The sequence below is a fragment of the Schistocerca piceifrons genome, chromosome 4 (assembly GCF_021461385.2).
Source record: "Schistocerca piceifrons isolate TAMUIC-IGC-003096 chromosome 4, iqSchPice1.1, whole genome shotgun sequence".
NCBI lineage: Eukaryota > Metazoa > Arthropoda > Insecta > Orthoptera > Acrididae > Schistocerca > Schistocerca piceifrons.
Window position 1 is genome coordinate 205,056,646 of NC_060141.1, and position 17,345 is coordinate 205,073,990.

Below are 17,345 nucleotides of genomic sequence, written 5' to 3' on the forward strand. Positions count from 1 at the left end.
GCGAGACAATATTTATTACCTTATGCGTGATTAACTATAGGCTACTCGACAAAAGTACTGAATGATTGATGTTACTGGCATGTTGTGTAATTTCGAAAGTTGGAACTTATATTTTCTTTCAGAATTTTGATAGGTTTATTAACAATTAGATTGAAATTATTAATGTGATTAGGACTGTCAATTCAATTGTTTTTGTGTACTTGGTCACTTACTGTTGCTGCTGCTTAAGAAACCTAAATTCGAATCACATTTACTGGTTCATTCTCTCTTTTTAATATAATTCTGTCTCTGGAAATAAAGTTTACAGTCGGATTGCTTTAAACCTTTGAATAGACGATAGCGGATAATTGATTCTGTAGAAGGTGTAACGCTTATTAATTTCCCGTATACTACATAGTAGACATTGTTATATGTGCCACGCTGTGATAGGGCTATGTTACACATGCTGCTGCAACAACTGGAAGGTGAGTATCAGTATGAATAAGGGATTGTTCCTCTGAGTTTCGGCAATGTACGGCGATGTAAAGTCATGTGGTCCGTTGATAGGCACTTGAACCGGCCTCCTACCTCTATCGTAATTGCTTATTCAGTTTCCACGTGATTGCAACCTTAACGAAGTTATTTTCCACTCCGCTGTTGTTTAAATCCTCACATGTGCACCTGTAAAAACATTGCTTACAAGAATATTAGATCTAGTTACATCATATTTCTAGAAGAAAGTGTGTGCCATCAGCATAGAGATTATTATATTTTTAAATGTAGTTTTCAGTTTAAAAGGTGACTATGCAGTGAAAATTCAGACCATATGAGACGGAATGGCGGCGTCAATTTTTATCTACCGTACGAGCTCATTTGTTTTACGAGAGGTTGTTGGATACCATTTGCAAATACACGAATTTCTCATGCAAAGAGGAATACAACAACACAGGGACTAGCTACTGGCCTATGACGTTGTTTGCTTAGGTTTTTGCTTCCAAGTTATTTTGACTTCACTTATACTAAATTCGCTTTCATTATTCATTTACTCAGTGTTAAATTTCCTGGCGCGTACAGCACACAAGCACAAAATCTATTTGCCATAAATTTTCTTCTAAAAGTGTGACATATAAATATATAAAACTGTCAGCTTCAGTGGGAAGTGTGACCATTTGTGGGTGTAATATTCAGTTCAACTGGTCACTGTATGCTTCTCCATTCTTTTCAGATATCTTCTTGTTGAATGTGAGGACTATTTCGGCGAGCTTCACTGAAAATTCTCATTATCTGAAATATAAATGTTATTAGGCAGAGCTGTGTGACAGTTAACAAGTATTACAGATTGCAAGCGGTAAGACTGTGATGATTTGCGATTTTCTTTCAAAGGAGAACAGAGTTATTGCTGTGGGTATTGACTTGTTTCTGTTGCTGGCTTTCTTTTACACAGGTTTTTCTGTGCTTACATACCTCTAACTGTTTCGTGTTGAAGTAATCTACTGTTTATTCAGTAATTATCGCAAGTTGTGAGGATAAAGTAATCATTTCGTGGCTTATGAGACACATATGTCCAACTAAAGTAATAGGTCTACAGTTTTCAGCGTTGGGACGTCTATATCTGATATCCGTCTGAATCGATAAATACTGTTATCAGTAAGCGATGTTTTAGAACCAGTGAGAGCCTGACGAAAGCAAAAGTAAACAGGAAAATGCGTCGTCATCATTTGTGACTCCAGTCGTCATCACGAATAGATATGGACTCGTACTTTAAATTAGTTATGTCATTCACATTTATGCTCAAGTCTTGTCCTCTGAAACTTGGTATTACTCTTTTCACAAAGTTTTAATGCTCTGATTCAATGTATCACGGTCGAAACTGGTCACCGGATGAAAAATTTTAAATTTTAACAACTTACTTGGAATCATAGGCTGTTTTTGTTTAGAAGCTTTTATTCTAACTTTTTGGGCGTTGTTTCCCAGGAAGAGTGATACAGAAGATCTTTAATTTATGGCATTCTGGTTTGTTAGTTACAAACTTCAGCCTAAATCTCTATAATCAGGCCGCAGTAGTACTGAAACTTCGATGGGATACGGTTGTATGTGTTGATTTTATGTTCCTCTCTACTTGATCAGTGAAACTAGCCATTTCTGTTTGCAGCTACTATAGGGTAAATACAGATTGGTGGTGTCTCTTATGGTAGACAAGTGTAATTTGAATTTTATGTTTTGTCAGATAGTAGTTTTCAAGTTCAGTGAGGTTTCCAGGTGGAGGCGAATTCTTTTGTTCAGGTGAAATGATGAATAGCTTGGTGAATCTACTAGCAGTTTTCACTGATTAAGTTGTATAAATATTCTGATTGTCATTCTGTAGGTGAGTTTGCTTTTTGAAGTTTGTACGAGAAGTTTTGTGGAATTTTCTACCGGTCTGGAATGTGTATCAACTGAAATATACTTTGGGTCATCTCTTTGCACTCTAGTTAAGTTATGTGTAGCTTTCCTTTGTCTTTTAAGATTGAGATTCTGCTGTGAAATCAATGTAGTCTGTCATGTGAGACTTATGTTTCAGAATATCTGTATTGGCTAACTGGGCCTGTGGCAATGCTGTTGTTTATTATTGTGGCTATGCAAGGAGGTTCAACTCTGTTGGAATGCGTCTTTTTGAAGTTGTTGTTGTTGTCTTTGAGTCTTAGAGTAGAAAGCTGCTCTGTGACAGAATTATCAGAGGAGACTCTAAACATCAGTAGCACTAATATGATTGTCAGTGGAGAAGAAATGGTGGTCTTGGAACAGTACTGAGTGTAATCAGCCACACACCCCCAAACCACCCGTCTTCTTAAATGATATTTTTCTATAGTGGGCTGTATAATCATTATCATCTATTTCTTGAATGCTGAACATATTTTAATTACTAGATTTGGTGATTCTACCTGATTTATTAAATTTCTTAGGGGAGTGGTTCACTTGGAATAATTTTGTGATCTGAAAAAGTATGAAGTACTGTTCGTTCTCGTCTGCTGAGATTTTGGGTGCTCTTTTCCAGTGGTACTAACTGTATGAAGCTTGTGATTAGCGTATGTCATTTGGTAATTTATTTTCCTATTTTTTTGTGGAATTGTGATAAAAATTGATTCTGAAGACTTTTCAAGAAGCTTCTTACTCACGAAATGTACGATTTGTTCTGTGGAGCAATATTTGACATTATTTCTTTGTATTCTTCTTCTGTTGTGCTGCACACATGTTATTTTGGTGCAGTGTCACATTATATCTTCATTTTCTATTGCTTACGTTATAATTATTATATTTGTGTATGCAGCGGGGCCTTGATATGCAAGTTTTTTCACTACCCTGTCGTTCATATCATTGGCTACAAGACTGAGAGAAATTTTTTGTAAATCAGGAAGAGAAATGTTCGAATATGGTGAATATCCAAGGGACCAAACCACTGAGATCATCGGTCCCTAGACTTACATACTACTTAAACTAATTTATGCTAAGAGCAACACACACACCCATGCCCGAAGGAGGACTCGAGCCTCCGGCGGGAGGGGTCGCGCAATCCGTGACATGGCGCCCTAAACCGCTCGGCCACTCCGCGTGACAAATCAGAGAGAGACCAAACGCAGTAGGAGGTGCAGAAATATGGTCAGAAATGAAAAATCTAGGATTACATCAAAATCGAGTCACTCTTTGTTTTCTTCAGTATGTCAGGAAAAAGAATAATTGTACTCGTAGTAGGGTAACGGATAGACAGAGCGTGTTGGCGACAGCATAGACGCTGTGCTTGAAGAGAACAGTTGTGCCTGTGTTGGAGCAAATGTAGGTGAATCTTAAGTGGTTGTTCCACATGATAACACTAGCAATTGTGCGGTTTTATTTGATTCCCATTCTGTTACCAGTGTTGCTATTTGTGTTCAAGGTGATTTGCAAAATACTATTTCAGTTCCACAGTTTAGTGACGACTAAAATATGGGTAGTTTGCGCTACAGGTTCTGACTGAATTCAGGGAACTCACGACTACTATTAAACTACAACATGTATCTAATGCAAGGAAGCCACAGGATAGTACAAAAGACTTATAGCAGCTGAGGATAAGTAATAAAGAACTGATAGAGAAATTAGTAACTGCGGAAAACGAATTTGCTTCTTTTGGCGAAGATATGTCAAATAGGTTTCATCAACACACTAATCAAACAAAGAGGGATCTACAGTCAGAAGATAACGGAAGAATAACCGCGATTGGGAATAGGACCAGTGCAAATAAGAAATTCAAACTGGGTTAACCGAGATTGTGGAGTTGAAAAAATTCGTTAGAGGAGAATTTAAAGATTTTTCGAGAGGAACAGGCTAAAGACAAGACGGAGCTTTCTGATATAGTTAATACTGTTCCGAATCAGGAAGATGTTTACATTAATGAACAAATAATTCATCTTGCTACAGCTTTACAGAATCTTGGGCAGGGGATTTTCACTAAAAATTACCATTGAGAGAGAAATTTCATTGAATAAGGAGGAAGTGCGAAAGACAATACAAAAATCGATGAGCTCACAGCTGCTGCTCTCAAAATTTAGTTCGTTTGTAGACACTTAGAGGACAAACTGCTATTTACAAACATATTTTAGATCAAAACTGTGAGTTATATGAGAAGCTTTTCCATTTATTTTTGTGTGATTATTGGTCTGAAACAACTCGATATTGGGTGAAACATGCGATACTTATGATGCAATTACTTCACGAATCCAACACACCTCTTTGAAGATATGTTAATAAAAGATCCATTTCTATCTAATGTTTATATTCCGATGAATCTTTTACATTCTGTTTGAAGAAGTTACCTTCAAATTTATGGCAAATTCTTCTCTCTCGACGATCCAAAGGTAATGTCAAGGTATTTCAGAGTTTACTTCAAGAGCATTAGTTTTCAAAAGTGGAAGAACCTAAACGGCAAGAAAAGTGAACTATTCTCAACATTCAGGTTCCAGAGTACAGCAGAATCGCCATTATCTTCATGGGCGACTTGAGATTCGCAGAAATCGATTGACAAATGATGGTTGGAGGCACCAGGAGGAAACTGCAGATCGAAGCAATAGTGATAATTTCAGAAGAGGAAAAAGTAATTGGAACCGGATTAGGTTTGGCTTTAGACATGATAGTCGGGAACGTGAAGCCAGGTGACTGAAGATTCAGGACCTATATATCGAAGTTCTACCAGGTGATCGAAGTAGTAAACCACACATGGGAACAAAGTCACAATGCACCATGCAGTGTCGAATTTGGTTTGTGGTGAAATGAGTTTTAAAAACAGAGGGTTTTCGATTAAGTTGTTGTTTGATGAATGTCGAGTTAGAGGTAAGAATTCAAACCGTTGCCTCAAACGTCTTGCCAGAGTATGTTGGAAATGAGAATCGTTTTCTTGCGATTCCACTGATGGAATAGGAAAGAACTGTGTGCAAATTTTTTCAAACACAGACTCTATTACCCTCTACTGAGCAGGCTGATGCACCTACCAAGGAAAATTTCTTCAATGTGTTGCAATATCATTTGTCTTCCTTTTCAGAACATCTGGCTACTATTAAATATTTCTCTGTCAGTTTAAACTCTAGAAACATTGGAAATTTCCTGTTTAGCCTTATAACATATTTCTGATATATAAAGAAATCATAGATGCACAGACTGAGATTATTCTCAACAGGCGACCACTGAACCTGCTGTTAGTTCATAAAACAATTAGTTGTTGGGGGTAGCAAAGAAATGTTGTTCTATTACACTTGTCTTGAAATCAAATAAATACTATTACACCACCAGATTTTGGATGCACTTTTACAAAATTGTCGTGCTGCAAGTGTTCAGTTGTCCACTGATTTAAGACATAATTGGCGCCAGATTGTATAGCTTTCCACATGCCAAACATATATTGCATTTTTCTTATTATCAATTTGCTTAGTTCTCTTTCGGACCTAATTTGAACTCAGATGTCCTTACTAGGAGCTTTAACAGAATTTTACTTTCTAATTTGTTCAACAAAATGACGATTATATTGATGATGTTAGATAAGTTGCTGAGTGTTTCTGAAGACTGTGAGGTTCTCGTTAATTTATAAAAATGAAAAATCAGCAGAAGAAAAGTCACTTTTCTTGGACGTATTGTGACGCATTGAGTATTCAGCCTCATCCACACAATATCGAAGCTACTGAAGATTTTTCGTGTTCCTTCGGCCAAAAAGGAAGCTCATGTTTTTCTAGAGTTTTCCAATTTTTATAAACTTTTCATGGATCGTAACATTTGGCTTCATCACTTTTCTATGCGCTGACAGATAATAATGCCCATTAGACTGGCATGACCATAGATTAATTGAATTTGAAAATGTGTAACAGCCTCTTCTTAATGCTCCTTCTATGTCACATCCTCATCTAAGTAAATAATTATGTCATGGCTCTGACAGTTCCATAACTGGCCTTGAGGCTGAACTCTTGCACAAATTTGATGAGGATGGTGTTTTGAGTCGTAGGACTACTGCTTTTGTGAGCTAGAGCTCACAAAATGTAAGCAAAACTGCTCTGTTGCTGAGTTATAGCCGTTAGCTATCGTTCGCTCATCAGCCAGAACTCGATGACCACCTACGTAATAGCCAGTAAGTCCACCTTTGACAGGAAGAGCAGCGGTGACGTGGCGTTTCATGGAAGCAATGAGGCCTGCGTAGGTCGCTGGAGGGTGCTGGCACCACACCCGCACACACAAGCCACCTAATTCTCCAATTCATGGGGAGGGGGCGATGAGCTCTGATGCCATGTTAAATGACATCCCAGATGTGTTCGATTGGGCACAGTTCTGGCGAGTTGGGAGGCCAGAACAGAATTGTATCTCGCTAGTGTGTTCCTCGAACCACTCCATAACACTTCGGGCCTTGTGACATGACGCTTTCTGTTGTTGAAAAATGGCACTGCCACAGGGAAACATGATTGTCATGAATGGGTGTACGTGATCTCCAACCAGTGTACAGTATTCCTTGGCTTTAATGGTACCTTGCACGAGTCCCACTGCACCCATGGATGCCCACGTAAATGTTCCCCATAGCGTAATAGAGCCGCTGCCAGCCTGTCTCCCTGGAAGGCGACGGTTTCGCTCCTTCCCATCGACATGATGAAGAAGCTATCGTGGATCATCAGACTATGCAGCGCTCGACCACTGGGCCATCATCCACTGTCGATGGTCATGTGACCATTTCAATCGTAGTGGCCGGTGTCCTGCTGTTACCATTGGCACACGCAGGGATCGTCAATTGCGTAGAACCATCGTTAGAAGTGTTCGGTGTACAGTGTGTTCAGACACGTACTCTGCTCTGATATTACTTCGGCCATAGTTCACCGCTTGTTCTGTTTTGCCTGTCTGCCCAGCGTACGGCGTCCAGTCTACATCTACATCTATGTGAATGCTCTGCTATTCACAACAAAGTGCCTGGCAGAGGGTTCAATTCTCGAACGGCATGCGGGAAAACGAGCAATTAAATTTTTCTGTGCTAGCCCTGATTTCTTTTATCGTGATGATAATTTCTCCCTATATAGGAGGGTGCCAACAGAACTTTTTCTCAGTCGGAGGAGAAAACTGATAACTGAAATTTCATGAGAAAATCCCGTCGCAACGAAAAATGTCATTGCTTTAATGATTGTCACACCGATTCACGTACCATGTCTGTGGCACTATGTCCACTATTTTACGATGATACAAAGCGATCTGCCCTTCTTTGTCCTTTTTCGATGTCATCCGTCGGTCCTACCTGATGCGGATCCCACACCGCACAGCAATCCTCCAGAATAGGAAGGACAATGATGGTGTAAGCAGTCTCTTTAGTAGACCTGTTGCACCTTCTAAGTCTTCTGCCAAATAATCGCAGTCTTTGGTTTGCTCTACCCACAATATTAGCCTTCAGATTTGTGTGACTTATCGTGTAATCGAAATTTAGCTGATTCCTTTTAGTATTCATGAGAATAACTTCACACTTTTCTTTGTTCAGAGTCAATTACCACTTTTCGCACCATACAGGTATCTAAATCATTTTGCAATTCGTTTTGGTCATCCGATGAATTTACAAGACGGTAAATCACAGTATCACCTGTAAACAATCTAAGACTGCTACTCAGATTGTCTCCTATGTTCTTACTGTAGGTCAGGAACGTAGAGGGCCTATAACACTTCCTTGGGGAACGCCGGATATTACTTCTTTTTGCTCGATGACTTTCTGTCTGTTACTGCGAACTGTTACCTTTCTCACAGGATATCACAAATTCAGTCGCACAACTGAGGCAATATTGTATTGCCATGCAGTTTGGTTAGAACACACTTGCGCGGAACGGTGTCGAATGCTTTCTGGAAATTTAAAAATATGGAATCAATTTGACATCCCCAGACGATAGCGCTCATTACTTCATGACTATAAAGAGCTAGTTGTGTTTCACAAGAACGATATTTTCTGAATACGTGCTGACTATGAGTCAATAAATCATTTTCGTTGAGGTAATTCATAATGTTCGAACACAGAATATGTTCCAAAACCCTACAGCAAATCGACGTTAGTTATATGAGCCTGTAATTCTGACCGTTTTGCGTATCATGGGGGATCAGTACCATCACTTATTAATTTATGTGATATATATTTCTCAACTACCGTCGGTACTATCTCTTTGAAATCCTTCCACAACTTTTCTACACCCACATGATTATATCGCAAGGAGTGAAGACTGTCTCTTAAAAAGGCATGAAGAGCATTTTTTTCAGCTTTTTTAAATAGATGTACTTTGCGTTTCTTTTTGATGGTTGTGGGTGTTACGGTATTCAGCATAGCAGCAACTGTCTTATGGTCCTCAATCCCTCCATTCAGCACGTCACTTCCTATTTGTCGAGGATTATTTGTTGTTAAGAGGTCCCGTATGCTTTCGCAACCATTTACGCTTCGAGTGGGCTCATGAACTAATTGTTCAAAATAATTTTCTGAGAAAGCATTCAGTACAATTTTGGATCTCGTTTTAGGCCTGCCCCCGGTTTAAGAGTATAATTGTTCCAGCATATCGAGGATAGATTGAGGTCATCACCGACTATAAATGTGTGAGTGAGCTACCTATTTGAAATGAGACCCAAGTTTTCTTTAAACTCTTCAGCAACTATATATTCTAAGTCGAGGGGTCGGTAAAACGATCCAATTAGAAGTTTAGTGCCGTTGTCAGTTATAGCCTCTACCCATACTATTTCGTAGGAACTATCTACTTAAGTTCACTACAAGGTAAACTACTTCTGACAGCAATAAAGACTCAGTCGCCAACTATATTTAATGTATCCTTTCTGAACTCTGTTCGATCGTTTGAAAAAAAAATTCAACTGAACTTATTTCCGGCTTTAACCAGCTTTCTGTACCTATAACTATTTGAGTTTCGGTGCTCTCTATTAGGGCTTGGAGCTCTGATTCTTTCCCAACACAGATACTACAATTTACAACAACAATACCGATCGTTTCTGCAACTACCTTACTGTGTATTACTTGCCCCTTTTACACTGACGCCTTTTCTGTGGTTTCTTGAGACCCTCTAACCTAAAAAACCGCCCATTACCTTCCACACAGCCCCCGCTACCCGTGTAGCCGCTTCCTGTGTGTAGTGGACTCCTGACCTATTAAGCGGAACCCTTAAACTCACCACCCGATGGCGCCAGTCAAGAAATCTGCAATCCTCACGGTCACAGAACCGCCTAAGCCTCTGATTCGGACCCTCCACTCGGCTCTGCACCAAAGGACCAGAGTCGGTTCTATCGACGATGCTGCGGATGGTGAATTCCGCTTTAATCTCGCAAGCAAGACTGGCAGTCCTTACCATTTCCGCTAGTCACACGAAACCAGACAGAATCTCCTCCGATTCAAACAACAGTTGTATCATTACAGCATCTTAGTGAGCGGTGGCTGCCCATCACGACGACGTCTGTACAGGTTTCACCTTTGTTTCGCCACGTACTGACGGCACTCCTCAAAACACCCAACAAGTCACACTGTTTCCGAAATGATCGTGCTGAGCCTCCACGTCATCACTATCTGCCGTTAGTCAAACTCAGGTAGATCGCAAGCCTTCCCCTTTCTACACATGGGCAGCATGATCACTGCTGTGTGTGTATGTGTGTGTGTATGTGTGTGTGTGTGTGTGTCCTCGTGTGTCTAGCAATCAATCGTCGAAAGATGACACTGCTATCGCCTGAAAGGTTTTATATCGGTTGTAGGTCGGTGATCATAAAGTTCTGGTAGAGCAGTGCATAAGGAGTTAAAAAACTTCGTAGCTCTTTGCTTGTTCCTTTGACCAATGTCTACAAAGGTCATGCAGTTTGGCAAATCTGGACGAGTGCTAATCCAACACTGGGACAGTTTGTCAGTCGGGCATTGTGGCTGCAAGAATTTGAATTCACTGTTGTTCAGACCTCAACGCTATTCACTTTCCTTGGAAGGTGAATGTTGTTGTGGGCACTCTGTGAAGATCTTAAAGCGAATAATTTTATTCTGTTATATATAAGGCGTTGCACTTCAGAATTTCATCGATATTCATTTGTGAATGTGGTAAAATAGTAGGAAGTCCTTGAAGGAAATCAAACCAAAATGAAAAGACCGTTCTAGCACTGCAATTAGAGAGTATTATATGATTCAAAATAATATTTTACTAAAACGAAAGTATCTTGGTAATTTTCATTTGTTTGTTTGTGAACCAAATTATGTACTCTATTAGCCACTTTGGGCTACTCTTCCAGTTAAGCACATCTCTCATTTGTAAAGTTTTATCAGAAGTTTTGTATTACCTGATACTTTGTTGATGCAGAGAAGAGAATTCATGGAGTTTCAGATTCATACAGACTTTGTTAAACGGCAAAGTCGCTGACAGTATTCATCGTGCACCACTATTTCCTGTCCTCCTTTACCCTTCTTTAGAAGTTAAAGGACCTTGTTGCTACCGATCCTTTTCATCCACTGTCAAGAGCTGCCAAGGGTCTCTCACATATCTTCCAGCTGTGGAACTGGCATTAAAATTTTTGTAGTGACATATTTCAGAAAAGCCACTAGTAGGTCTGTGACAAGATCTTTTATCAAGCATTGTCTGATGTAAATTGGTCGGGTGGATAAATTTTCTCCATTGGTTGTTCGTAATTTCGGTCACAATTGAAAGAGAGGACTTTGCAACGGAAGTAAATCTTCAATAGTTTTACTTCCCATATCCATTAGAACGGCTTATGAAAGAACTTGGGAAGTTATGTCGTCTTTATCGTGACTGCCAGCATCGATCGTTTGTTTCTTACATCCACCACTTTTGAGCAGATCTTCTATAGCACCTGTACTTCTACTGAAGAATCAATATGCTGTGGATAACATTCAGGAGCTTGTACTTTTACCCTCTTCTTTGAAGATAGCATTGGCAAACATTTAGCGAATTGTAGCGAAGTGTAAAAGACGTGATGACAGTATTAGGTCAGAGAGGTCTTCACAGCTGGACGCAAGGTACTGGTGAGAATCCCTTCCTGCATATATTATCCCATTCAGAGTCAAACAAGATCTACAACCAAATGCATTGGTCATGGAGACAGAGCCAAGAGGTCATAATATGAACTTTCGTGAATAGGTGCACTGCGTTAAAGTATGGAACAATCTAATGTAGATGCCATCTGAACCATCGGTTATGAATGGAAAAGAGTTGCTTGTATGATACTAACTTAGATTTCAATTTCAGATAGAAACGGTGTGTATAGAAATGTTATTGCGTGAATTTGGTGTCTGATGGAGACGTACAGCTTGGAGTACATTTTGTATAGAGTGGATTAAGAAGATGTAAAATTAATGATTCAATTGAATCAAGGAGCTATGCTATTATGAGGGGACGGTTCGATTATTAAGAATTTGTATTGTATATCCAGGAGTTATGATAAAGTTAACTGAAACTATTGTTTGGATTTGAAGTTCTACCTCTGCACATTATTCGTTAGTTTTGGTAGTGTTAATTCTTGTATTCGTTATTCATTGATATTTATCATGGACGAATCTAGTGAGTCCTCCAATCACTTTGACTTTATGTACTGGATGTGTCCAAGGTGAGAGGAACCTAAAAAGTCGGTTTTCGAAGAGGCACATGATCAACCAACATGTGAATGCCACCTATAAATAGTCGATGACCACAAGTTGTGCACTCTATTAGAAACAAGTCTACTTGGTACGAAAAGGATATGCATCAAAACACTTGCTGCTAAGTTGACTGAGATGTTGGATATCACAGCTGATCAGTACTACATTACCGTTGCCATTCGAAGACATTGCCACTCAGGTCTAATGTTGGAACGATTCACATAAGCAGGGTGATGTAGTAGGTGCTCTGTTATTAAATGCAAATGACAATACGGTGTGATGTGATGAGCTACCTCTCGTCACATGATGCATTAGAAGAGATACCTTTTATAATATTGTGAAGAAACCACAGTCATAATATTCACTGCTCTCCAATGTGAACATAAACCGTCATCCTCGTCGAATCTCTCTCCAGCATAGTAAAAACGCATTTCGGAAAGTTCATTACGAAAGTCTGTAGCCTACTCATAGCCTTCGGTATACTTGTAATCAACATGACTACAGTGTACCTAAATTTCGGATATAGCATCAGTTCTAAAGATTATGAACTGACGCATTTCAGATAAGTAAACTAATAAGCATTATAATACAAAAGGAATACATTGCACCAATAATCATCATAAACAAAAGTATGTGGTTAAGATGATTAATTCTGTTTAGTTAGCTGAACCTTTTATTTACCACAAAACTGAAATGATCTGAAACTATAGCTACTACATGAAACAATACAGTCGCCAATCAGTTTAAGGACCAATGCTAAGAAACCAACTATGCTAAATTGAAATTGAAATCACGTAACAAATACTGAACTATATATAGACTACAATGGTCAATACACCTGCAAGAACTGAAATGAAAATGTAAGAACTTACAAAATGCTGAACACTTTAGAATATTCAAAACCAGTATAGATTTGCTAATAATCGCAACAAGAATGATGGTAATGACTGAGAAACGTTAGTCACTATAACATTTACTGTCATTAGGTTTTATGAATCACGTCTTTCTACTGATCAGAATTTACTACAGTAAAATCTAATATTTAAGTTCAAAATCATTTCACAATTAGTAGCAATTAGAAAAATACAACGCCTAAAGCACAAAAACTGACATAAATTATAAATAAATACACATAACACTCTTACCTCAGCATATCAACTTTCACTATAGTTGCCACTGTCAATACACTGTAAGCAAAAACATGAGGGAGGGAGGTAACTTTCTCATAAATTGATATCAGGTAGCGACGGAAAACGCAAAACTGTAATCTTTGGCAGCCGGTGGATGAATGTGTGATGCTGCAGCGCAGTTTCACCAAGCAACTGGCAGAGTTGGTAAACAGGGGACATGTCGAAACCATGGCATATAGTCTTTGCCTCAATTTCATTCCATGTATTCAGTTTGAGGGTAACTACGAGGGTTGGAACTTAAATACTGGCAACTACTTATTCATAACCGATACAAAAGAGTTACATGTTTGCACCTGTTACTGTCCTTCAAAGTAGTCACTAACGTTGTGCAGAACCCGTTTCCAGTGATGTGGAAGGCATTGTATAACATTAGCAGAGCCTGTTCTCTTGTGGTGCTCATGGAGGGGTCCACTGCCTGTCGAATCTCTGGAATAGTTCCTTCATCTTCGGTATCAAATCAAAGTCACAAGGACTTAAGTCCGGGGAGTGTGGTGGATTGTACAGTACTTCCCTGTCCCATCGACCGAATAAAACAGCCACATCTTGCGCTGTATGTGCCCGCGCATTGTCGTAAAAATGATGGGTGGGCTGCGCAGGAAGTGTCACCGCTTCTTTCGCAAAGCGGGTCGCAGATAATGCTCCAAAAACGAACAGTAATGCTGTGCATTGACGGTCTGCCGTGGAGGAAAGTAATACGTTAGGATAACACCATTACAGTCGTACAGGAGAATCACCATAAATTTCACAATACTAGGGCTCTGACGCACTTCCGACTTCCGCGGAAACCCATAATGACGCCATTCGTTGATTTGGCGTTTCAGTTTTAGCTCGTACGGTGCGGCCCATGTCTCATCCAATGTTACGATACGGCGTAAGAAAGCCTCTCCCTCGCGCTCATAGCGCTCCAAGTGCGTCTGAGCAGCGTCGTAACGCATCCATTTCTGCATTTCCGTCTAGTCATGCAGAACCCATCGTGATGCAATTTTTCGCATGCCCAGGCGTTCCTTCAGGATGCCAAGCACAGTCGCAAGCGCTAATCCGCTTTCCTGGGAGAGCTCGCGAATCGTATGGCGTCGATCTCTGTCCACTAATGCGGTAACAGCATGCACTGCAACAGAGGCGCTAGGACGACCTGCCCGATGCATGTCTGCCACAGCTTGCCGACCTTCGTTTAAGGGTTTTACCCAACGTGCCATTGTTCTGTATGTCAATGCCTATTCGCCGCAAGCCTCTTCTACATCTACATGGATACTCTGCAAATCACATTTAAGTGCCTGGCTGAGGGTTCATCGAACCACATTCACAATTCTATATCATTCCAATCTCGTATAGTGCGCGGATAGAATGAACATCTATTTCGTTCCGTGCGAGCTCTGATTTCCCTTATTTTATCGTGGTGATCGTTCCTCCCTATGTAGGTCGGCGTCAACAAAATATTTTCGCCTTCGTGGGAAGATTCCGTCACAGAGAAAAACGCCTTTCTTTTAATGATGTCCAGCCATAATCCTGTAACATTTCTGTGACACACTCTTCCATATTTCGCGATAATACAAAACGAGCTGACCTTCTTTGAACTTTTTCGATGTACTCCGTCAGTCCTATCTGGTAGGGATCCCACACCGCGCAGCAGTATTCTAAAAGAGGACGGACAAGCGCGGTGTAGGCAGTCTCCTTAGTAGGTCTGTTAGATTTTCTGAGTGTCTTGCCAATAAAAGACAGCCTTTGGTTAGCCTTCGCCACAACATTTTCTGTGTGTTCCTTCCAATTTAAGTTGCTCGTAATTGTAATATCTAGGCATTTGCTTGGATTTGCAGCTTTAGACCAATTTATCGTGTAACCGAAGTTTAACGAGTTCCTTTTAGCACTCATGGGGATGACTTCCCACTTTTCGTTATTTACGCTCAGCTGCCACTTTTCGCACCTTTCAGATATCTTTTCTAAATCGATTTGTAGTTTGGTTTGACGTCCTGATGACTTTGTTAGTCGATAAACGACAGCACCATCAGCAAACAGCCGAAGACGGCTGCTCAGATTGTCTCCCAAATCGTTCGTATAGATAAGGAACAGCAAAGGGCCTATAACACTACTTTGGGGAACGCCAGAAATCACTTCTGTTTTACTTGAAGACACTGTCGTAGTGTACGACCTCTGGCACATTCAATCTTGGTCCAACTCCGTTGTCCCTCTTTCGAAAACATAGTGTTACCGTTACGTTATACCGCTCGCTCACAAGTGACTGTTTTACCCTCGAATATTCTCACGCCGGTGACGTGGGACGGGCGCATTTGCTCGACAGTAAGGTAGGTATACTATCAGCGACAACAGTAGATTCCATTGCATAGTGTCTCCACAGCAGTGATGCCACTATTTAAGTTCCAATCTACGTATAAGTACGTCTGGCAGAGAGGCGCCTGAACGTTGTATGCAGATGTCAACATTTAAGAGAGGATGTGTAGTTGGGCTCAAAGAATGTGAGTGGAGGAATCAGTGAATGTCAAAGCATTTGAACAGGATCGATACCACTATCCGACTACGTTGCCAGGAATGGGTAAACCAGGGCCAAGAAAAGTGTCAGGAAGGAAGTGACCGACCTAGAGAGAGAACACCACTTAAACACCGAGCGATCGTTAGGAAGAGATTCAGAGCCCCAGATTCATCATTACGTTCGATCTGACATCTAGCTAATGTTTCACTGACTGGAATGAACGTCAACAGGTGGGTCATAGAAAGAAGGTCCACAGCGACCTTTGCGATGATTACCAGTGTTTATATACAGCAACAAGCTCGGTTGCAGTGGTATCGAACACATTCGGTATTGAATCTCATTGACTGGAGTAGAATTGTCTACAGTGATGAATTCCGCTCCGAACTCATCCCCGGACACCAGCGAAGACGTGTCTGGAGATGACTCCCACAACTGTCGGATACCAAACTGGCAGTCGCCTGCCACACGGGGCGCCATGGAAGAGTAATTGTCTGGGATGTCATTTCACTTCTAGGTCCCCTTTGGTTGTCATCCGTGGCACCCTTACATCACAGTCATGTATCGACGATATTTTATGATTCGTTTTGTTTCCCTTCATGGCAAGCCATCCTGTGCTGACATTGCTGTAAGATAATGACCTCCTGCACACGTTAAGAGTTGGGTTGGGTTGTTTTGGGAGAAGAGACCAAACAGCGAGGTCATCGGTCTCATCGGATTAGGGAAGGACGAGGAAGGAAGTCGGCCGTGCCCTTTCAAAGGAACCATCCCAGCATTTTCCTGGATCCATTTAGGGAAATCACGGAAAACCTAAATCAGGATGGCCGGACGCGGAGTTGAACCGTCGTCCTCCCGAATGCGAGTCCAGTGTGCTAACCACTGCGCCAACTCGCTCGGTGCACACGTTAAGAGTTTTTATTGCTTGCCTTGGTGCTTGCCAGTTACTAACTTGTCCGTCGTGGTCATGGACTTCCGCTGAAGTAAGAACCTTTGCAGTATTATGGGCTTGCCACGATATCCCTCAGTAGGACATCCAACAACTCCAGCAGTCAGTGCCAAGCCGAATAACTGCTTTCATAAGGCCCACAGACGGACCAACGATTTATTAACTTCCTCAACTTGTTTAGCCCTTTCTCTTGAATGAATCATGCACATTTTGTGAAGCTGTAATCATTTGAAACTCCTGGGAGATTAAAACTGTGTGCCGGACCGAGACTCTAACTCGGGACCTTTGCCTTTCGTGGGCAAGTGCTCTACCAACTGAGCTACCCAAGCACGACTCACGCCCCGTCCTCACATCTTCACCTCTGCCTGTATCTCGTCTCCTACCTTCCAAACTTCACAGAAGCTCTCCTGCGAACCTTGCAGAACTAGCACTCCTGGAAGAAAGGATATTGCGGAGAAAGGCGAAGGTCCCGAGTTCGAGTCTCGGTCCGGCACACACAGTTTTAATCTGCCAGGAGGTTTCATATCAGCGCACACTCCGCTGTAGAGTGAAAATCTCATTCTAGAAACATCCCCCAGGCTGTGGCTAAGCCATGTCTCCGCAGTAACCTTTCTTTCAGGAGTG